The following is a 24,158-nucleotide window of genomic DNA, read 5'->3' on the forward strand; positions in this document are numbered from 1 at the left end:
GCAACGAGGGCCTCAGGCCCTGAGAACAGGAAGTGCAGGCACGGTTTCCATGGTGACTTCAGCTCGTTAAATTCTCATGGGGAACTTACGGAATTACAAACGTGAACCTTTCCCAACACAACTCAAGAAAAAAAAAATAAATTAAATACGCTTATATTATGTTAAGATTAATGCAAGCCGTATTTTATTTTTTCTTAAAGGAGAAGATTTTTGCCGTCGCCCAGCAGTCAGCACTCTCGCCTCTGAGTCAGAAGGTTGTGGGTTCAAGTCACACTCCAGGGACTTGGAGAAAAATCCAGGCTGACATTCCCAGTGCAGTGCTGAGGGAGCGCCGCACTGTCGGAGGGGCAGTACTGAGGGAGCGCCGCACTGTCGGAGGAGCAGTGCTGAGGGAGCGCCGCACTGTCGGAGGGGCAGTGCTGAGGGAGCGCCGCACTGTCGGAGGGGCAGTGCTGAGGGAGTGCTACACTGTCGGAGGGGCAGTACTGAGGGAGCGCCGCACTGTCGGAGGGGCAATTCTGAGGGAGCGCCGCACTGTCGGAGGGGCAGTGCTGAGGGAGCGCCGCACTGTCGGAGGGGCAGTGCTGAGGGAGTGCTACACTGTCGGAGGGGCAGTACTGAGGGAGCGCCGCACTGTCGGAGGGGCAGTACTGAGGGAGTGCTACACTGTCGGAGGGGCAGTACTGAGGGAGCGCCGCACTGTCGGAGGGGCAGTACTGAGGGAGCGCCGCACTGTCGGAGGGGCAGTACTGAGGGAGCGCCGCACTGTCGGAGGGGCAGTACTGAGGGAGCGCCGCACTGTCAGAGGGGCAGTACTGAGGGAGCGCCGCACTGTCAGAGGTGCCGTCGTTCAGATGAGACGTTAAACTGAGGCCCCATCTGCTCTGTCAGGTGGACGTAAAAGGTCCCATGGCAATTTGTCTCACCAAGGTGGGGAACAAAAGTAACCTGACCAATCCAATGATTCCCACTAGAAGGCCCTCATATGGCAATTAAACATAGAACAATGTTGGAAGACACACAGCAGGTCAGGCAGCACCTGTGGCGAGAGAAACAGAGTTAGCGTTTGGGGTCAATGACCTTTCGTCTGAACTGAAAGAAAGAAGGAAAGACTTGCATTTATATAGCGCCTTGCAGCCAATTTGCACACAGCAAGCTCCTACAAACAGCAATGTGATAATGACCAGATAATCTGTTTTTGTTATGTTGATTGTGTCATGTATCTCACATTACTGTATATAACTGTATCTTACCATGCTATACATGACTGTAACTGGATATGACCTGTAACAATAAGCATACCTTACCACCAGGGGTGCACTTGCAGGAGACACTCCATACCTGTCCCACTGAGGTATATAAAGGGAGGTCTCGGGCAAGTGCGGGACTGGAGAGCTGGAATTAAAGGTGCAGGTCCTGAGTGACCTTGACTTCAGCCTGTGTCTCGTGTAAGTCAGTACATTAGAGTCAGGACTTAACAGTGGCGACGAGTTACGGGATCACAGAATCCACAGAATGGCTACCAACAGCTCAGATGAGAAATACAATGCTGGAGACAATTGGGATGACTTTATAGAAAGGCTCCAGCAAAGCTTTGTGACCAAAGACTGGCTGGGCGACGATAAGGCAGACAAGAGAAGAGCCCATCTCTTGACCAGCTGTGGCTCGAAAACTTACGCTTGAATGAAAGACCTGCTGGCACCTGAGAAACCAGCAAGCAAGTCGTTTGAGGAGTTGAGCACACTGGTGAGAGACCACCTGAAGCCAGCGAGCAGCCTACACACGGCCAGACACAGGTTCTACAACTACAGACGCTGTGTGGGCCAAAGCATACCCGACTTCGTGGCGGAGCAGCGCTCCCTCAGTACTGCCTCTCCAACAGTGCGGCATTGCCTCAGTACTACCCCTCCGACAGTGCGGCACTCCCTCAGTACTGCCCCTCCAACAGTGCGGCGCTCCCTCAGTACTGCCCCTCCGACAGTGCGGCGCTCCCTGAATACTACTCTCCGACAATGTGGCGCTCCCTCAGTACTAGCCTCCGACAGTGCGGTGCTCCCTCAGTACTGTCCCTCCGACAGTGCGGTGCTCCCTCAGTACTAGCCTCCGACAGTGCGGTGCTCCCTCAGTACTGTCCCTCCGACAGTGCGGTGCTCCCTCAGCACTGCCCCTCCGACAGTGCGGCGCTCCCTCAGTACTGCCCGTCCGACAGTGTGCCGCTCCCTCAGTACTGCCCCTCCGACAGTGCGGCGCTCCCTCAGTACTGCCCCTCCGACATTGCGGCGCTCTCTCAGTACTGCCCCTCCGACAGTGCGACGCTCCCTCAGTACTGCCTCTCCAACAGTGCGGCACTCCCTCAGTACTGCCCCTCCGACAGTGCGGCACTCCCTCAGTGCTGCCCCTCCGACAGTGCGGCACTCCCTCAGTACTGCCCCTCCAACAGTGCGGCGCTCCCTCAGTACTGTCCCTCCGACAGTGCGGTGCTCCCTCAGCACTGCCCCTCCGACAGTGCGGCGCTCCCTCAGTACTGCCCGTCCGACAGTGTGCCGCTCCCTCAGTACTGCCCCTCCGACAGTGCGGCGCTCCCTCAGTACTGCCCCTCCGACATTGCGGCGCTCTCTCAGTACTGCCCCTCCGACAGTGCGACGCTCCCTCAGTACTGCCTCTCCAACAGTGCGGCACTCCCTCAGTACTGCCCCTCCGACAGTGCGGCACTCCCTCAGTGCTGGCCCTCCGACAGTGCGGCGCTCCCTCAGTACTGCCCCTCCAACAGTGCGGCGCTCCCTCAGTACTAACCTCCGACAGTGCGGTGCTCCCTCAGCACTGCCCCTCCGACAGTGCGGCATTCCCTCAGTACTGCCCCTCCGACAGTGCGGCATTGCCTCAGTACTACCCCTCCGACAGTGCGGCACTTCCTCAGTACTGCCCCTCCGACAGTGCGGCACTCCCTCAGTACTGCCCCTCCAACAGTGCGGCGCTCCCTCGATACTACTCTCCGACAATGTGGCGCTCCCTCAGTACTAACCTCCGACAGTGCGGTGCTCCCTCAGCACTGCCCCTCCGACAGTGCGGCACTCCCTCAGTACTGCCCCTCCAACAGTGTGGCGCTCCCTCACTACTAACCTCCGACAGTGCGGTGCTCCCTCAGTCCTACCCCTCCGACAGTGCGGCACTCCCTCAGTACTGCCCCTCTGACAGTGCGGCGCTCCCTCAGTACTGCCCCTCCAACAGTGCGGCTCTCCCTCAGTACTGCCCCTCCGACAGTGCCGAGCTCCCACAGTACTGCCCCTCCGACAGTGCGGTGCTCCCTTAGTACTGTCCCTCCGACAGTGCAGCGATCCCTCAGTACTGCCCCTCCGACAGTGCGGCGCTCCCTCAGTACTGCCCCTCCGACAGTGCGGTGCTCCCTCAGTACTGTCCCTCCGACAGTGCAGCGATCCCTCAGTACTGCCCTCCGACAGTGTGGTGCTCCCTCAGTACTGCCCTCCGACAGTGTGGTGCTCCCTCAGTACTAGCCTGCGACAGTGTGGTGCTCCCTCAGTACTAGCCTGCGACAGTGTGGTGCTCCCTCAGTACTGCCCTCCGACAGTGCGGTGCTCCCTCAGTACTGCCCCTCTGACAGTACGGCGCTCCCTCAGTACTGCCCCTCTGACAGTACGGTGCTCCCTCAGTACTGCCCCTCTGACAGTACGGTGCTCCCTCAGTACTGCCCCTCTGACAGTACAGCGCTCCCTCAGTACTTACTGCCCCTCCAAAATCCGGTTGCAGATAATGAAAAACTGATACCGTTGGCTTAACCTTGCCTTGGAAGAGGAGGAAGGGAGGAGACTAACTTGCTTTCAAACAAAATGTAGGTGAGGGGTGAAATATGCAAGGAGGTGACGGCTTTGGAAAACGCAAACCTCAAGATGGGGTAGAACGAGGAATGATCAGCGAGAGCCCAGGGCAACAGCTGGAATCACTCATTCCCCCACCGAGGCAGATCACATCAATTTAATTCCCGTTCTGAACCTTTGAGGTCACACCACAAGAGTCAGCTTCATGCTGCAATGATCCTGGAAATAGCACAAGAGAGGCCATAAACAGTGCCGGGAAAAGGTGGAGACAGAGCAGCGGAGGATCGCAAGGCCATGAAATGTGAGTCAGCGGCTGTAATATATTTACTTCATGGGTTCTTTGCTTAAGAATTCATAGCAACACATTGCTATTAAGAACTAGTTGGTTTATTTGCAAAAGGTTTAACAATCACACTACACATTATCGGTTCATCCACCAGGCTCACAACCACCTGCCCCATCGTGGATCCCCCGAACCCAACTGGCCGGGGTTTTATTGAGTCTTGTGAACATCACGTGACTGGCTAAGGCACTCCCAACTCAACAGCTCTACAAACCTGTGAGCGTACTCACATGGGCACACATTATAATGACAGGAGGTTGGGGAGGGGGGGCTGGAGGGGTGGGAGCCTGTAGAGAGGGACGGCACGTGGGGGAAACATAGAAAGTAGGTGCAGGAGTCGGCCATTCGGCCCTTTGAGCCTGCACCGCCATTCAATATGACCATGGCTGATCATGCAACTTCAGTATCCCTTTCCTGCTTTCTCTCCATACCCCTTGATCCCTTTAGCCGTAAGGGCCACATCTAACTTCCTTTTGAATATATCTAACGAACTGGCCTCAACAACTTTCTGTGGTAGAGAATTCCACAGGTTCACAATTCTCTGAGTGAAGAAGTTTCTCCTCATCTCGGTCCTAAATGGCTTACCCCTTATCCTTAGACTGTGACCCCTGGTTCTGGGCTTTCCCAACATCGGGAACATTCTTCCTGCATCTAACCTGTCCAATCCCGTCAGAATTTTATATGTTTCTATAAGATCCCCTCTCATTCTTCTAAATTCCAGTGAAGGTAATCCTAGTCGATCCAGTCTTTCTTCATATGTCAGTCCTGCCATCCGGGAATCAGTCTGGTGAACCTTCGCTGCATTCCCTCATTAACAAGAATGTCCTTCCTCAGATTAGGAGACCAAAACTGTACACAATATTCAAGGTGTGGCCTCACCAAGGCCCTGTACAACTTAGGTAAGACCTCCCTGCTCCTACACTCAAATCCTCTTGCTATGAAGGCCAACATGCCATTTGCCTTCTTCACCGCCTGCTGTACCTGCATGCCAACTTTCAGTGACTGATGTACCATGACACCCAGGTCTCTTTGCATCTGCCCTTTTCCTAATCTGTCACCATTGTGCCTTCCTGTATTTGCCACCAAAGTGGATAACCTCAAATTTATCTACATATTACTGCATCTGCCATGCATTTGCCCACTCACCTAACCTATCCAAGTCACCCTACTGAGGGAGTGCCGCACTGTCGGAGGGGCAGTACTGAGGGAGCGCTGCACTGTCGGAGGGGCAGTACTGAGGGAGTGCCGCACTGTCGGAGGGGCAGTACTGAGGGAGCGCTGCACTGTCGGAGGGGCAGTACTGAGGGAGTGCCGCACTGTCGGAGGGGCAGTACTGAGGGAGCGCTGCACTGTCGGAGGGGCAGTACTGAGGGAGCGCTGCACTGTCGGAGGGGCAGTACTGAGGGAGCGCCGCACTGTCGGAGGGGCAGTACTGAGGGAACGCCGCACTGTCGGAGGGGCAGTACTGAGGGAGCGCTGCACTGTCGAAGGGGCAGTACTGAGGGAGCGCTGCACTGTCGAAGGGGCAGTACTGAGGGAGCACCGCACTGTCGGAGGGGCAGTACTGAGGGAGCGCCGCACTGTCGGAGGGGCAGTACTGAGGGAGCGCCGCACTGTCGGAGGGGCAGTACTGAGGGAGCGCCGCACTGTCGGAGGGGCAGTACTGAGGGAGCGCCGCACTGTCGGAGGGGCAGTACTGAGGGAGCGCTGCACTGTCGAAGGGGCAGTACTGAGGGAGCGCTGCACTGTCGGAGGGGCAGTACTGAGGGAGTGCTGCACTGTCGGAAGGGCAATACTGAGGGAGCGCTGCACTGTCGGAGGGGCAGTAGTGAGGGAGTGCTGCACTGTCGGAGGGGCAGTAGTGAGGGAGTGCTGCACTGTCGGAGGGGCAGTAGTGAGGGAGTGCTGCACTGTCGGAGGGGCAGTAGTGAGGGAGTGCTGCACTGTCGGAGGGGCAGTACCGAGGTAGGCCCAGGCAGCTCTACAACTATTTTGGCAGAACCTGTAAATGAAATACAAATCAAATGCCCCCTTATTAAAAGGGGGCACCAAAACCAACAATTGAACAAATTAAACTTTAGACACTAACAGATCAAATTAAAATTTGGTTGCCGGGGGTGATGATGCACTCCAGTCCCTCCGGCGCCCACCTTTCGCGGAAGGCCGCAAGCGTACCGGTGGACACTGTGTGCTCCATCTCTAGGGACACCCTGGCTCGGATGTAACCGCGGAAGAGAGGCAGGCAGTCGGGCTGAACGACCCCCTCGACCGCCCGCTGCCTGGACCGGCTGATAGCCCCCTTGGCCAGGCCCAGGACCAGTCCTACGAGGAGGCCCTCCGACCTGCCCGCTCCCCTCCGCACAGGGTGCCCAAAGATCAGGAGTGTGGGACTGAATTGCAGCCAGAAATTGAGGAGCAGCCTCTTTAAATAATGGAACAGGGGCTGCAACCTCGTACATTCGATAAAAACGTGGAACACGGACTCTTCCAGACCGCCAACAGCTCTACAAACCTATGAGCATACTCACAGGTGCCTACATTACACCTCCCTAAACCGCCCTGCCTCTTTCTCCTCCTTCCTTAAAACCTACCTATCTGACCAAGCTTTTGGTTACCTGTCCTAATATCTCCTTATGTGGCTCGGTGTCAAATTTTGTCTGATAATCACCCCTGTGAAGCCCTTGAGATGTTTTTACTACACTAAAGGCACTATATAAATGCTGTTGATTCAAAGGAGTTGTGGGTCTTCAGAACAGGCACCTCAGTTAGAGGGCCAATTGGAGTGGAGAGAGTGACAGCGAATTGGAAGGAGACAAAGGTGGCCAGAGATGGACACAATCGCGATTGAGTGTCTGACGTCAATGTTGCAGGTTCACAGGGTCGGGTCAGGAGACCAACCAACTTATATCAAACACTTTGCGGCGAAGGTTAGGGACAGTCACACTCCCTTGGGACCCACTTATATCGAATGTAACAAGGCTGTGTTGAACAATTTATGGAATGTTAGACTAACGTTTGGGAGTTTATATTGGTTAGGGAGTTCTTAATCCACCGCCTCTCTCCTTGGGGTCCAGCCCCTCTCCCTTTTAAAAAAGAGGGAGAGAAAACAGGGAATTATAGACTGGTTAGCCTGACATCGGTAGTGGGGAAAATGTTGGAATCAATTATTAAAGATGTAATAGCAGTGCATTTGGAAAGCAGTGACAGGATCGGTCCAAGTCAGCATGGATTTATGAAAGGGAAATCATGCTTGACAAATCTTCTAGAATTTTTTGAGGATGTATCTAGTAGAGTGGACAAGGGAGAACCAGTGGATGTGGTGTATTTGGAATTTCAAAAGGCTTTTGACAAGGTCCCACACAAGAGATTAATGTGCAAAATTAAGGTACATGGTATTGGGGGTAATGTATTGACGTGGATAGAGAACTGGTTGGCAGACAGGAAGCAGAGTGTCAGAATAAACGGGTCCTTTTCAGAATGGCAGGCAGTGACGAGTTGGGTATCGCAAAGTTCAGTGCTGGGACCCCAGCTATTTACAATATACATTAATGATTTAGATGAAGGAACTGAATGTAGTATCTCCAAGTTTGCAGATGACACTAAGCTGGGTGGCAGTGTGATCTGTGAGGAAGACGCTCCCTCAGTACTACCCCTCCGACAGTGCGGCACTCCCTCAGCACCGCCCCTCCGACAGTGTGGTGCTCCCTCAACACCGCCCCTCCGACAGTGCGGCGCTCCCTCAGCACTGCCCCTCCGACAGTGTGGTGCTCCCTCAACACCGCCCCTCCGACAGTGCGGCGCTCCCTCAGCACTGCCCCTCCGACAGTGCGGCGCTCCCTCAGTACTGCCCCTCCGACAGTGTGGTGCTCCCTCAACACCGCCCCTCCGACAGTGCGGCGCTCCCTCAGCACTGCCCCTCCGACAGTGCGGCGCTCCCTCAGCACCGCCCCTCCGACAGTGCGGTGCTCCCTCAGCACTGCCCCTCTGACAGTGCGGCGCTCCCTCAGCACTGCCCCTCCGACAGTGCGGCGCTCCCTCAGACCTGCCCCTCCGACAGAGCGGCGCTCCCTCAGCACCGCCCCTCCGACAGTGCGGCGCTCCCTCAGTACTGCCCCTCTGACAGTGCGGCACTCCCTCAGACCTGCCCCTCCGACAGTGCGGCGCTCCCTCAGTACTGCCCCTCCGACAGTGCGGCGCTCCCTCAGTACTGCCCCTCTGACAGTGCGGCGCTCCCTCAGTACTGCCCCTCTGACAGTGCGGCGCTCCCTCAGTACTGCCCCTCCGACAGTGTGGTGCTCCCTCAACACCGCCCCTCCGACAGTGCGGCGCTCCCTCAGCACTGCCCCTCCGACAGTGCGGCGCTCCCTCAGCACCGCCCCTCCGACAGTGCGGTGCTCCCTCAGCACTGCCCCTCTGACAGTGCGGCGCTCCCTCAGCACTGCCCCTCCGACAGTGCGGCGCTCCCTCAGACCTGCCCCTCCGACAGAGCGGCGCTCCCTCAGCACCGCCCCTCCGACAGTGCGGCGCTCCCTCAGTACTGCCCCTCTGACAGTGCGGCACTCCCTCAGACCTGCCCCTCCGACAGTGCGGCGCTCCCTCAGTACTGCCCCTCTGACAGTGCGGCGCTCCCTCAGTACTGCCCCTCCGACAGTGCAGCGCTCCCTCAGTACTGCCCCTCTGACAGTGCGGCGCTCCCTCAGCACTGCCCCTCTGACAGTGCGGCACTCCCTCAGACCTGCCCCTCCGACAGTGCGGCGCTCCCGCAGCACTGCATTGGGAGTGTCAGCCTAGATTTAGGTGCTCAGGTCTCTGGAGTGGGGCTTGATCTCACGACCTTCTTACTCGGAGGAGAGAGTGCTGCCCACTGAGACACAGCTGAACTTCTCTATCCATTAATATTTGAGTCCAAGTTTAATTTTATGGCAGCAAGCGACTTTGCAAACAGAACTCACTTTCAGCGAACAAAAAAAAAGGTACATATAGTTCTGCCGAGAGCTTGAAGGCATTTATTGGAATAGTTAAACAGTGACTGTTTATAACCTCTGTGTTTAGCAGTGATGCAGGGAGGTATAATTGAAAACAGATGACGATTATATGTTAAGCAAGGTAGGAGAAAAACATTGTCGTCTCATAGTTGATTCTTCAGATCCCCCAGGCTGGAGAGTCTAGAACCAGGGGTCACAATCTCGGGGTAAGGGGTCGGCCATTTAAGGCTGAGATGAGGAGAAACTTCTTCACTCAGAGGGTGGTGGATGCTGAATATATTCAAGGTTCAGATCGATAGATTTTTGGATTCTTGGGGAATCGAGGGATCTGGGGATCGGGCGGGAAAGTGGAGTTGAGGTCGAAGATCAGCCATGATCTTATTGAATGGCGGAGCAGGCTCGAGGGGCCGAATGGCCGACTCCTGCTCCTATTTCTTATGTTTCTCTCTCCTGCAGCCTCCCTCTCTCCGTCTTTCTTGTGTGTCTTTCACTATTTTATTGATACCCAGACTGTGTCACTGAACTTTCCACTCTTGTCCCTTCTAAACTCCCAAAATATTCTCCGTCTATTTCCACCTCCGTAACATCGCCCATCTCCGCTCCTTACCTCAGCTCATCCGCTGCTGAAGCCCTCATCCATGCCTTTGTTACCTCCAGACTTGACTATTCCAACGCATTCCTGGCCAGTTTCCCACATTCTACCCGACATAAACTAGAGGTGATCCAAAACTCAGCTGCCACGTGTCCTAACTCGCACCAAGTCCCGCTCACCCATCACTCCTTGTGCCCATTGCCCCGTGTCCTAACTTGCACCGAGTCCCACTCACCCATCACCCCCTGTGCCCACTGCCCCGTGTCCTAACTTGCACCGAGTCCCGCTCACCCATCACCCCCTGTGCCCACTGCCCCATGTCCTAACTTGCACCGAGTCCCGCTCACCCATCACCCCCTGTGCCCACTGCCCCGTGTCCTAACTCGCACCGAGTCCCGCTCACCCATCACCCCCTGTGCCCACTGCCCCGTGTCCTAACTCGCACCGAGTCCCGCTCACCCATCACCCCATGTGCCCACTGCCCCATGTCCTAACTTGCACCAAGTCCCGCTCACTCATGACCCCCTGTGCCCGCTGCCCCGTGTCCTAACTCGCACTGAGTCCTGCTCACCCATTCCCCCCCTGTGCTCGCTGACCAACATTGGCTCCTGGTTAAGCAACGCCTCGATTTCAAAATTCTTATCCTTGTTTACAAATCCCTCCATGGCCCTCGCCCCCTCCCTATCTCTGTAATCTCCTCCAGCCCCACAACCCCCCGAGATGTCTGCACTCCTCTAACTCTGTCCTCTTGAGCAACCCTGATTATAATTGTTATGTATGTTAACTTTACTAGTGTGTAAGACGTGCCACCAGGGGGCGCACCTGTGGGAGACCCAAGGGTCACCTGCACACCCTGGGCAATCAGGCATAAAAGGAAGTCTATCATGCTGCCTCCTCACTCTGGTTACATTAAAGACTCCAAGGTTGCACAGTTTGAGCTTACAGTACACAGTCTTGTGGAGTTATTCTGAACATAACAATAATCGCTCCACCATCGGTGGCCGTGCCTTCTGTTGCCTGGGCCCCAAGCTCTGGAACTCCCTCCCTAAACCTCTCCGCCTCTCTCTCCTCCTTCAAGACGCTCCTTAAAACCTCCCTCTTTGACCAAGCTTTTGGTCACCTGCCCTAATTTCTTCTTATGTGGCTTGGTGTCAAATCTTTGTCCGATTCCGCTCCTGTGAAGCACCTTGGGAAGTTTTACTACGTTAAAGGCGCTATATAAATATAAACGGTTGCTGATGCAAATACTTCCTCCTCTCCCTTGCGTCCTTGCTGTGCTGAAACCAAAGCTCATCGGGCTGTCTCCGACTCTAACTCACCCTTTCCTGGTCCCTCACTACTGTGGAACCCCTCATCATCTCCAGCCACCCCCTTCCTTCAAACATCTGCAGCTTTTTAAAACTTGGCATCGCCCACTAACCACTTATTTAATCTTGTCTCCTGCTTTTCCAGTCTTGGTGTTGTCCTGGGCCACGGATCTTCACTCAACGTTATCGATAAATGTCTCCCACCCCAACGCCTCCTAGGTGTTTAAATGCAGACTGTAGGATTGTGTCAATCCACATTGAATCAGAAAGGCTCCCAGGATTCCAGCCCTGGTCCGTGTTGCATTAGTTGATCCGGGCCCCGAGCTCTGGCACTCCCTGCCTAAACCTCTCCGCCTCTCTCTCCTCCTTTAAGACGCTCCTTAAAACCCACCACTTTGGCCAAGCCTTTGGTCACCTGTCCCGATATCTCATTATTTCCGATTACGCTCCTGTGAGGCGTCTTGGGACATTTTACAATGTTAAAGGTTGTGGGAGCTTGCTGTGTGCAGATTGAGCTGCCGCGTTTCCCACATTACCACAGTGACTTCACTTCAAAAAGTACTTCATGGGCTGTAAAGCACTTTGAGACGTCCAGAGATTGTGAAAGGCGCTATAGAAATGCAAGTCCTTTTTTCTTTGTATTAATGTAGTTGTTGCACGCAGATCAGGGGGGGGGGGGGGGGGGAAGGGAATTTACAATTGGCCTCAGTGCCATTGGGATAGGGGTGGTGGAACAAATCCAGCCAGAGACCCACTGGTGAGCGTTTTTCAAGTTCCCCTTCCCCCTTACAGAAAAGTCTGCATTTCATAAGAACATAAGAAATAGGAGCAGGAGTTGGCCATTCGGCCCCTCGAGCCTGCTCCGCCATTCAATGAGATCATGGCTGATCTTCGACCTCAACTCCATTTTTCCGCCCGATCCCCATATCCCTCGATTCCCCCATCGTCCAAAAATCTATTGATCTCAGCCGTGAATGTATTCAGAGACTGAGCCTCCACAGCCCTCTGGGGCAGAGAATTCCAAAGATTCACCACCCTCTGAGTGAAGAAATTTCTCCCCATCTCAGTCCTAAATGGCCGACCCCTTATCCTGAGACTGTGACCCCTGGTTCTAGACTCCCCAGCCCGGGGGAAACATCCTCCCAGCATCTACCCTGTCAAGCCCTGTAAGAATTTTGTATGTTTCAATGAGATCACCTCTCATTCTTCTAAACTCCAGAGAATATAATTCAACAACAATTTATATAGCGAATTTAGTGTCATAAAATGTACCAGGGCACTTCACAGGAGCATTACTAAACATAATTTGACACCGATATCATAAGGAGCTATTAGGACAGGCTTGGTCAAAGTAGTCGGTTTTAAGGAGCGTTTTAAAGGAGGAGAGAGAGGCGGAGAGGTTTAGGGAGGTAGTTCCAGAGCTTGGGGCCCAGGCAACAGAAGGCACGGCCACCGATGGTGGAAAGATGAAAATCGGGGTGGGTCAAGGGGCCAGAATTAGAGGAGCGCAGAGATCTCGGGGGGTTGTGGGGCTGGAGGAGATTACAGAGATAGGGAGGGGCGAGGGCCATGGAGGGATTTGAAAACAAGGATGAGAATTTTGAAATCGAGGCGTTGCTTAACTGGGAGCCAATGTAGGTCAGCGAGCACAGGGGGTGATGGGTGAGCGGGACTCGGTGCGAGTTAGGACACGGGGCAGTGAGCACAGGGGGTGATGGGTGAGCGGGACTCGGTGTGAGTTAGGACACGGGGCAGCGAGCACAGGGGGTGATGGGTGAGCGGGACTCGGTGCGAGTTAGGACACGGGTCAGTGAGCACAGGGGGTGATTGGTGAGCGGGACTCGGTGTGAGTTAGGACACGGGGCAGCGAGCACAGGGGGTGATGGGTGAGCGGGACTGGGTGCGAGTTAGGACACGGGGCAGTGAGCACAAGGGGTGATGGGTGAGCGGGACTCGGTGCGAGTTAGGACACGGGCTGCCGATTTCAGGATCGGGTGATGCCCCCATAGTTAAACAGCCTGCCTGGCCCCACACATGAAAAGAAAGGCCACTCGGTCGAAGGTTGCTAGAAGACTTGGGGCTTCAGTAGAACATACACCCCAGCATAGGTCAGTGGCTCTGGGAGGTGAAGAGTCACTCACTCTGCAAAGTTATTAAACACACTGATAGAATGGACGGCTCGGGCTGGCGTGTGAGTGAATAACTGCCACAGACAGAGGGGAGGGCCGGGGGCTGGCAAGGGCTGAAACTCCCTCAGCTCAGTTGCATTTCCTCTGGTAATAAATCTCAAGGTGCGAGGCCCAGATCAGCAGCCCCGAGGGTGCAACCGGGTCCCAGGGTACAAAGCAGGGCCAAGGTTTCTGGTCTGCACAGGTATAATGGTCTGACACAGAACAGCCAGTTCCAATGTCGCAATCGTGTCCCTGAGCCTGGGGGGACCCCGTTAGTGTGGCATGCTGTAATGTACGCATCATCATCATCATCATCATAGGCAGTCCCTCGGAATCGAGGAAGACTTGCTTCCACTCTAAAAGTGAGTCCTGAGGTGATTGAACAATCCAATATGGGAATTACAGTCTCTGTCACAGGTGGAACAGACAGTGGTTGAGGGAAGGGGAGGGTGGGACTGGTTTGCCGCACGCTCCTTCCGCTGCCTGCGCTTGGTTTCTGCATGCTCTCGGCGACGAGGCTCGAGGTGCTCAGCGCCCTCCCGGATGCCCTTCCTCCACTTAGGGCGGTCTTTGGCCAGGGACTCCCAGGTGTCGGTGGGGATGTTGCACTTTATCAAGGAGGCTTTGAGGGTGCCCTTGTTTCCTCTGCCCACCTGGGGCTCGCTTGCCAAGTCGGAGTTCCGAGTAGAGCGCTTGCTTTGGGAGTCTTGTGTCTGGCATGCAAACAATGTGGCCCGCCCAACGGAGCTGGTCGAGTGTGGTCAGTGCTTTGATGCTGGGGATGTTGGCCTGGTCGAGGACGCTAACGTTGGTGCGTCTGTCCTCCCAGGGGATTTGTAGGATCTTGCGGAGACATCGTTGATGGTATTTCTCCAGCGACTTGAGGTGTCTACTGTACATGGTACTCTGAGCCATACAGGAGGGCGGGTATTACTATAGCCCTGTAGACCATGAGTTTGATGCCAGATTTGGTGAGTAAGCTCACAGGTTTGTGGAGCTGTTGAAAGTTGCAGCCCCTCTTCCAATATTTGAAGGGGCTGCTCGTCGTTTTCTGCTTGCACTTCAGTCCCACGCTCCTGATCTTTGGGCACCCTGTGCGGAGGGGAGTGGGCAGGTCGGAGGGCCTCCTCGTAGGACTGCTCCTGGGCACGGCCAAGGGGGGCCATCAGCCGGTCCGGGCAGTGGGCGGTCGAGGGGGTCGTTCAGCCCGACTGTCTGCCTCTCTTCCGCGGTTACATCCGAGCCAGGGGTGTCCCTGGAGATGGAGCACGCGGTGTCCACCGGTACGCTCGCGGCCTTCCGCGATAGGTGGGCGCCGGAGGGACTGGAGTGCATCATCACCTCCGGCAACCAAATTTTAATGAAGTCTAAAGTTTTATTGTTAATTTGTGTGTTCTAGTGTCCCTCTAATAAGGGGCACTCGGTTTTATAGTTTTATTTTAAAAGAGTTGTAGAGCTGCTGAGTTGGGAGTGGCTTAGCCAGTCATGTGATGTTTACAAGACTCAATAAAACCCCAGCCAGTTGGGTTTCGGGGTCCACGATGAGACAGGTGGTTGTGAGCCTGGTGGATGAACCGGTAATGTGGTTTGAGCTCTGATCCTTGACCTCAGTTGGGACAGAATTCTTTCTTCATTTATTCGTTCCTGGGATGTGGGCGTCGCTGGCAAGGCCGGCATTTATTGCCCATCCCTAATTGCCCCTTGAGAAGGTGGTGGTGAGCCGCCTTCTTGAACCGCTGCAGTCCGTGTGGTGAAGGTGCTCCCACAGTGCTGTTAGGGAGGGAGGGCGCAGCTTGGAGGCCCCGACCTGTGTGAGAACACCAGCGGCAGGTCAGGGCCATAAAAGGAGCGGATGTGCGGCAGCCCGGGAGCAGCGTTGGCGATGTACCACCTCAGTGAGCAGCACGTGCTGGTGCAGGAGGGCGACGGCAGCGAAGAGTGACGTCATCAAGGTCCAGGTCGCTGATTGGAGCGTGGGGCAGGTACAGCAGGAGCGGCGAGGTCAGGGGGCGAAGGAGCGGCGAGAGATTGTAGAGGGACGTGATCGGGGCCCAGGAGAGGCGAGGGCCCAGGGGCAGAAGGGGCCCAGCCCACACTGTGCGATATGTGAGCGCACTGGGTCCGTGCAGCAGAGCTGGTCTCCAGTCGTCCTGGTTAACCCTTGCCACTGGACCAAGACCTCGCTCTGTCAAGCCCCGTGTGGTGGCTGGTGTGCAACGGTCACCCCACGTTAAAAAAATCCACGCACAGGCATCTTCCACCCTTCAGGATGTAGTTTGGGATCTGGAATATTAGGTCCTTCATTAAAACATCTGTGAACTCATCCCTTTTTGGCGTGGAAGCAAGTCATCCTCGATCCGAGGGACTGCCTATGAGTGAGTGACTGTTATTGTTAAACCTTTTGCTAATAAACCGACTAGCTCTTAATAGCACTGTGCTGCTATGAATTCTTAAGCAAAGAACCCAAGAAGCAAATATTTTACACACACTAACTCCTCACAACCTAACTCGTTGAACAGCTGGGTCTCCTCTGCCCAGTCCTAGTTCAAAGGATTCAGTAATCTGTTTCAGCCAGCGAGGCAGCCAAGATAAACAACCAAGCTGTGTGTTCCTGCCGGAACCCTTCACACAATAGCCCAGCGCAGACTGTACAGGCACATTGTCACGTACAGCTTACAATCTGTGCCCACGCCCCCAAACAATCCCCACACCCCCCCCAACAATCCCCACGCCCCCAAACAATCCCCACCCCCCCCAAACAATCCCCACCCCCCCAACAATCCCCACGCCCCCAAACAATCCCCACCCCACCCCAAACAATCCCCACCCCCCCAACAATCCCCACGCCCCCAAACAATCCCCACCCCCCCCAAACAATCCCCACCCCCCCCAACAATCCCCACCCCCCCCAAACAATCCCCACCCCCCCCAACAATCCCCACCCCCCCAACAATCCCCACCCCCCCAAACAATCCCCACCTCCCCCAACAATCGCCACCCCCCCAACAATCCCCCCCAACAATCCCCCCCCAACAATCCCCCCCCAACAATCCCCCCCCAACAATCCCCAACCCCCCCAACAATCACCACCCCCCCAACAATCCCCACCCCCAACAATCCCCACCTCCTCAAACAATCCCCACCCCCCCAACAATCCCCACCCCCCCCAACAATCCCCCCCCAACAATCCCCACCCCCCCCAAACAATCTCCACCTCCCCAAACAATCCCCACCCCCCCAACAATCCCCCCCCAACAATCACCACCCCCCCAACAATCCCCACCCCCAACAATCCCCACCTCCCCAAACAATCCCCACCCCCCCCAACAATCCCCCCCCCAACAATCACCACCCCCCAACAATCCCCACCCCCAACAATCTCCACCTCCCCAAACAATCCCCACCCCCCCAACAATCCCCCCCCAAACAATCCCCACCCCCCCAACAATCCCCACCCCCAACAATCCCCACCTCCCCAAACAATCCCCACCCCCCCAACAATCCCCCCCCCAAACAATCTCCACCCCCCCAACAATCCCCCCCCAACAATCCCCCCCCAACAATCCCCTCCCCCAACAATCCCCGCCCCCCAACAATCCCCGCCCCCCCAACAATCCCCACCCCCCCAACAATCCCCCCTCCCAACAATCCCCCCCCCAACAATCCCCCCCAACAATCCCCATCCCCCCAAACAATCCCCACCCCCCCCAACAATCCCCACCCCCCCCCAACAATCCCCACCCCCCCAACAATCCCCTCCCCAACAATCCCCACCTCCCCAAACAATCCCCACCCCCCCCAACAATCCCCCCCCCAACAATCACCACCCCCCCAACAATCCCCACCCCCAACAATCCCCCCCCCAACAATCCCCACCCCCCCAACAATCCCCCCCCAACAATCCCCACCCCCCCCAAACAATCCCCACCCCCCAACAATCCCCCCCCAAACAATCCCCACCCCCCCAACAATCCCCACCCCCCCAACAATCCCCCCCCAACAATCCCCCCCAACAATCCCCACCCCCCCAACAATCCCCCCCCAACAATCCCCACCCCCCCAAACAATCTCCACCCCCCCAACAATCCCCCCCCAACAATCCCCCCCAACAATCCCCTCCCCCAACAATCCCCGCCCCCCAACAATCCCCGCCCCCCCAACAATCCCCACCCCCCCCAACAATCCCCCCTCCCAACAATCCCCCCCCCCAACAATCCCCCCCAACAATCCCCATCCCCCCAAACAATCCCCACCCCCCCCAACAATCCCCACCCCCCCCAACAATCCCCACCCCCCCAACAATCCCCTCCCCAACAATCCCCTCCCCAACAATCCCCCCCCAACAATCCCCGCCCCCCAACAATCCCCACCCCCCCAACAATCCCCACCTTCCCAACAATCCCTCGCACAAAAAAAATCCCTGCCCCCACTCTCCCCCCCCCAATAATCCCTGAGGGAGAAAGAGAGAGAAAGAGCGAAACAGGGAGAGTGAAAGAGAGCACGAAAAAGAGAGAAAAACAGAAAGAGAGAGAGAATAAAAAAAATAATGAAGGAGAGAGAGAGAGAAAAAAGAGAGAAAGTGCGAGTGAGCTGAATCCCTCCCAGGACCCCACCCAATATCTGTACTCTCGGTGAGCAGTGTGCTATTTTCCCCGCTCTGACCCTGTGGCTAAATGTGCCCTGACCACAAGTCAGACTGATAACTCGGGACAGCGCAGGGGTTGAACTCTGAACCTTCCTGGATCAGCTGAATAAACGCACGGGGCCAGGGGGAGCCACTGAATAATGCGGGACAAAAGTTAACTTCTTGCAGTGCACAGAACTGTTCCTTTAAAACATAGAGTTCCACCCTGCCCATTGTAATGGGTCTTTTGCAATCTATGGGAGTGTTATTTTTCCAGTTGAATTCAGAGTTTCCAACAGCGTATTGGCACAGGAAAGAACACGGAATCTCACTTGACCATGAGAACATTGGGATTCCAGGAGCAGTGATCGAGGCAATGGACGGAAAAGCAGCGGCTGTGAGAGACAGTGAAATTAAGAAAGATTCATAGGGTCATAGAATAGTTACAGCACGGAAGAAAGCCTTTCGGCCCATCGAGTCCGTGCCGGCTCTCAGCACGAGCACTAAATGGAGTAGTGGATAATTGCACCACTCAGTGTGTGGTACATTGGCGTGTGGTATGTTGGCGTGTGATATGTTGGCGTGTGATATGTTGGTGTGTGGTACATTGGCGTGTGGTACGTTGGCATGTGATATGTTGGTGTGTGGTACATCGGCATGTGATATATTGGCGTGTGATATGTTGGTGTTTAATATGTTGGTGTGTGGTACATTGGCGTGTGGTACGTTGGCATGTGATATGTTGGTGTGTGGTACATCGGCATGTGATATGTTGGCGTGTGATATGTTGGCGTGTGGTACGTTGGCGTGTGGTATGTTGGCATGTGGTACGTTGGCGTGTGGTATGTTGGCATGTGGTACGTTGGCGTGTGGTATGTTGGCGTGTGGAGCTATGGAATTCCATCTCCGCCTCTCTCTCCTCCTCTAAGATGCTCCTTAACATCGATCTCTTTGACCGAGCTTTTGGTCACCTGTCCTAATGTGTCGCTATGTGGCTCGGTGTCAAATTTTGTTTGAGAACGTTCATGTCAAGCATGATTACATTACATCGGATATACAACAGAAACAGGCCATTCGGCCCAACCAGTCCATGCCGGCGTTTATGCTCCACTCGAGCCTCCTCCCGTCTTTCCTCATCTAAATCTATCAGCATAACGCTCTATTCCCTTGAGATTCAACACCACCTCCAGTGCACCAGCGCAGCCTTCGGCCACCTGACGAAAAGAGTGTTCAAAGACCAGGCCCTCAAATCTACCACCAAGCTCATGGTCTACAGGGCTGTAGTAAGACCCACCCTTCTGTATGGATCAGAGGCATAGACAATGTACAGAAGACACCTCACGTCGCTGGAGATATATCACCAACGATGTCTCCGCAAGATCCTGCAAATCCCCTGGGAGGACAGGCGCACCAACATCAGTGTCCTCGACCAGGCCAACATCCCCAGTATTGAAGCACTGACCACACTCGATCAGCTTCACTGGGCAGGCCACACAGTTCGCACGCCAGACACGAGACTCCCTAAGCAAGTGCTTTATACGGAGCTCCTTCACGGTAAACGAGCCAAAAGATGGGCAGCGGAAACGTTACAAGGACACCCTCAAAGCCTCCCTGGTAAAGTGCGACATCACCACTGACACCTGGGAGACCCTGGCCGCAGACCGCCCCAAGTGGAGAAAGTGCATCTGGGAGGGCGCTGAGCACCTCGAGTCTCATCGCCGAGAGCGTGAAGAGGTCAGGCGCAGGCAGCGGAAGGAGCGTGCGGCAAACCAGTCCCACCCACCCCTTCCCTCAATGACTATCTGTCCCACCTGCGACAGAGTCTGTGGCTCTCGTATTGGACCGTTCAGCCACCAAAGAACTCACTTCAGGAGTGGAAGCAAGTCTTCCTCGATTCCGAGGGACTACTTAGGATGATGATGACTATTTCCCTCTCCCTCATGTGTTTATCCAGCCTCCCCTTAAATGCATCGATACTATTCGCCTCAACCCCTCCCTGTAGCAGCGAGTTCCACATTCTCACCGCTCTCTGGGTAAAGTGGTTCCTTCTCAATTCCCCATTGGGTTTTTTGGTGACTGTCTTATATTGATGGCCTCTAGTTATGCTCTTCCCCACAAGTGGAAACACTCTCTCTGTATCCACTCTATCAAAACCGTTCATCATTTTAAAGACCTCGATCAAGTCACCCTTCTGTGTTCAAGAGAAAAGAAACCCAGTCTGTTCATCCTTTCCTGATAGGTACACCATCTTTGTAAATCTTCTCTGCACCCTCTCCAGTGCCTCTATATCATTTTTATAATATGGCGGCCAGAACTGTACGCAGTGCTCCAAGTGTGGTTTTTAGATCTGGTAATGTGTAATGAGATAGGATTAATTATAGTAAAGGATCCTCTAGGGAAGGGCACGTTAGAATTTCAAATTCAGTTTGAGAGTGATACACCCGGGTTTCAAACTAATGTCCCTCATCATTCTGTTCCAGCGTCGTTTATTGTAGGTGCCAGCCATGCTTCAGGTGGATGTAAAAGATACCACGGCACTATTTCGAAGAAGTGCAGGGGAGTTCCCTCTGGTGTCCTGGGCAATATTTATCCCTCAACCAACATCACTAAAAACAGATGATCTCATTGCTGCACGTAAATTGGCTACCGCGTTTCCTATATACACTTCAAAAGATCCTTTCCCTTTTGAAGATCCCATTCTCTCTTTCACTCCTCCACTAGTGTCAGAGTATTTAGGACTATGTGCCATACTCCGGAATGCCTCTCAGCTTTCTGCCTCTCTCCCCCACTTTAAAACTCCAGGGGCGTTCTCCCCGGTGTCCTGGGGCCAATATTTATCCCTCAATCAACATCACTGAAACAGATTATCTGGGTCATTATCACATTGCTGTGTGTGGGAGCTTGCTGTGCGCAAGTTGGCTGCCGCGTTTCCCACATTACAACAGTGACCACACTCCAAAAGTACTTCATTGGCTGTAAAGCGCTTTGGGACGTTCGGTGGTCGTGAAAGGCGCTATATAAGTGCAAGTCTTACTTTCGAACGTTTCCTCAGAACTCTGTCCTGTGTAGTGCCTGGGGGACTGTTTGGCGAAAGGCAATTATTTAAAAGCAAGCTGTGGCCATCATTCCTGATTGAACCAACAGCTCTAGCTGGCTTTCGTAAAAAATAAAACCTGCGCAAGTCCCTCACTATCACGGTCCACACGAGTCCCAGACTTTCCTGGGACAGTGAAGTTGCAAAAGTTGGGCTTGAGTGATGAGGGATATGCAGTGAGCCCCGATCAGAGGGTCTGAGCGGGGCAATGTGCAGCTTAAACACTCTCTCTTGCCAGTCCCTCTTTTTAAATCCTGCCTATGCCATTTTATTTCCATCCTGATAAAACTGAGCTGAGGACTAAGAGGAATTTCCATCACTCACAGCCCCTCCGCCAAAAAATCAAACTTGTAAAATAAAGTTGTTCCATTCCCACCCCCAATATAAAAAGTTACTGACTTACCTCTGTCTGCCAAGTTGCAGAAGGCGATTCTGAGCAGATCTCCAATGGCTGTTCTGTTGATTCAGAGGCGGATCTGTGCTGTATTCCTGCTCAGTAGAGACGCAAGGAAGGGTCTGGCGTTTGGATACACACCGCCTTGAGTTACAGACAGACGGAAGTGGGTGGCAATGGAAACAGTTTTGCTCTCACATGGTTTAAAGAGGCAGAGACTTGGGGGAAAGAAAAAAAGTTTGGAAACTAGCAGGGGGATAAAAATCAGGGAAAAGTTTAGAAGTTTATAAAAAAGTATATTTAGGGAAGAAAAAGTTTCAATAGTAAAAGTTCCGAGAGGGAAAAGTTTATAAAAATTGAATTCAGATACATAAACAAAGTTTAAATAGTAAAAAGTTTTGAGAGGGAAAAATTTATAAAAATTAAATTCAGATGCATAAAAAAAGTTTAAATAGTAAAAAGTTTTGAGAGGGAAAATTTTATAAAATTAAATTCACAAACAGAAAAAAAAAACTTTTTCTCCCTGTCGAAACTTTTTATTTGCTTTCTGTGAATACTTTTTATTTAAACTTTTTACTATTTAACGTTTTTCTGTGTGTAAAGTTAATTTCATAAACATTTCGCTCTCGAAACTGTTTACTACTTAAACTTTTTTTTCTAAGCATACTTTATATAAAGTTTGAGTTTAAAAAAAAGCTTAAACAAAAAAATGAACGAGAAAAAAAATGTTTCATGAGAAGATTCAGCGAGAGGGTACGTTTTGAGTAAAAGTGGTGGGATTAAAAGTAAGTTCCCTGTAAAGTTTTACAGGCACCGAATCTCTGTCTCTGGGTGGGGGAATTACTGAAACGCTAAATTCCAGGAAGCAGTTTTTTAATTCCCTCTTAAAAAATTCAAACGCTAATCACTGCAACTTTTCTTTACCCCCCTCAACTTTCTCACTTCGATATTACACACTGCCGAGATTATTTATAATTAATTTCCCCCTCCCCCCCATTGCTTTACTCACCCATACATATATATTCCCATAAAAAAATCACCCGTAGTGGCTTTTAACTCAAAATATCCCATTCAGCTATTTCAAAATCTCACACAGTGTGTGCAATAAAGAATTATATTAAACGGAGGCTGGCTGTGATATTTCGTTTCCTTTATTCTGCTTTTGCTATTTTACATTACTTCATTCTCCTTTAGTGCTGTTTTTCCCTCAGGCTCCTGTCCCTTCTCCATGTTCCACTAATCATTACATTTTAAAACACCCCTCCTGTTTCCTTATTCCCACTACCTGTATTCCCCCTTTCCCAATTCCACCTCCTATTCCCCGAATAGCCCTCCCCATTCATAATCCCCCTTTCCATTCCGTTATTCCCCCCCCCCCATCTCCCCCATCCCCCTAGTTCCCCATGTGCAGGGTATTGGTGAGGCCACACCTGGAGTACTGCGTACAGTTTTGGTCGCCATATTTAAGGAGGGATATACTTGCATTGGAGGCTGTTCAGAAAAGGTTCACTCGCTTGATTCCGGAGATGAAGGGGTTCATCTTATGAAGAAAGGTTGAGCAGGTTTGGGCCTGTACTCATTGGAGTTTAGAAGAATGAGAGATGATCTTATTGAAATGTATAAGATTCTGAGGGGGCTGGACAGGGTAGATGCAGAGAGGATGTTTCCCCTCGTGGAGGAGTCTAGAACTAGGGGACATAGTTTCAGAATAAGGGGTCGCCCATTTAATAATAATAATAATAATAATAATAAAATAATAACTTTTATTTATATAGCACCTTTAACATAGTAAAATGTCCCAGGGTGCTTCACAACAGTGTTACAGACAAATATAAATTTGACACTGAATTAAATTTAAGACGGAGATGAGGAGGAATTTCTTCTCCCAGAGGGTTGTAAATCTTTGGAATTCTCTGCCCCAGAGAGCTGTGGAGGCTGGGTCATTGAATATATTTAAGGTGGAGATAGACAGATTTTTGAGCGATAAGGGAGTCAAGGGTTATGGGGAGCGGGCAGGGAAGTGGAGCTGAGTCCCTGATCGGATTAGCCATGATCTTATTGAATGGCGGAGCAGGCTCGAGGGGCCGAATGGCCGACTCCTGCTCCTATTCCTTATGTTCCCCCTCCATTCCCCTATTCCCATATTCCCCCTCCCAGTCAGGGCTCCCCGGCTGATGAAAGACAGAGAGAGAGTATGATTGAGGCAGAAGAAGAGCAGGTATGACAGATGTCAGTTGCAAATACATCGGAGAATCAGGCTGTATATCGAAAGGTCAGAGGAGGTGAAGAAGAGAGGAAAAAGGGAGAGTATGAGAATAGAACGGCAGCTGATATAAAAGGGAATTCAAAGTCTTCTATAGGCATATAGGGCTCAAGTTTCGGCCTGAGTTGCTCCTATTTTTTTGGAGCAACTAGTTTAGAATGGCGCATCTAAGAAATTGCAATTCTCGGCATTTAGTTTGCTCCAGTTCTAGTGAGTTAGGATAGTTTCATTTTAGAACAGATTTTTTTTTCAAAAGGGGGCGTGACCAGCCACTTACACCTGTTTTGAAAGTTTAGGCAGCGAAAACTTACTCCAAACTAACTTAGAACGGAGTAAGTGTAGATTTTTGTACGCTCAGAAAAACCTTGCCTACACTTATAAATCAGGCGTAGGGAACGAGAGATGGGGTGGGGTGGGGGGGGGGGGGGGGGAGGGGTGGAAGGGAAGCTTATAAGCATTAGACACTTCACTTTTACAAATAAAGAGCCATCATCAATAATAAATGATAAATAAATCAATAAATCAATCAAAAAAAAAATTAAAAAATCAATA

At 52.9% G+C, this 24,158-nt stretch overlaps 1 protein-coding gene across 2 annotated transcripts in view; it reads right to left on the reverse strand.

Annotated features, from left to right (window-relative positions):
- The window catches only part of LOC139230062 (tetraspanin-4-like), a 62,182-nt gene extending 40,697 nt beyond the window's left edge, over window positions 1-21,485 (reverse strand). Inside the window, exon 1 of one of the 2 annotated variants that reach the window (XM_070861842.1) lies at window positions 21,353-21,485. The gene's annotated coding sequence lies outside the window, so the exon portion shown is untranslated. The remainder of the gene's footprint in view (window positions 1-21,352) is intronic. The other variant, XM_070861841.1, reaches the window with a different exon arrangement.
- Between the last annotated feature and the right edge of the window lie 2,673 nt (window positions 21,486-24,158).

This window comes from Pristiophorus japonicus, chromosome 19, assembly GCF_044704955.1.
Source record: "Pristiophorus japonicus isolate sPriJap1 chromosome 19, sPriJap1.hap1, whole genome shotgun sequence".
Classification (NCBI taxonomy): domain Eukaryota; kingdom Metazoa; phylum Chordata; class Chondrichthyes; family Pristiophoridae; genus Pristiophorus; species Pristiophorus japonicus.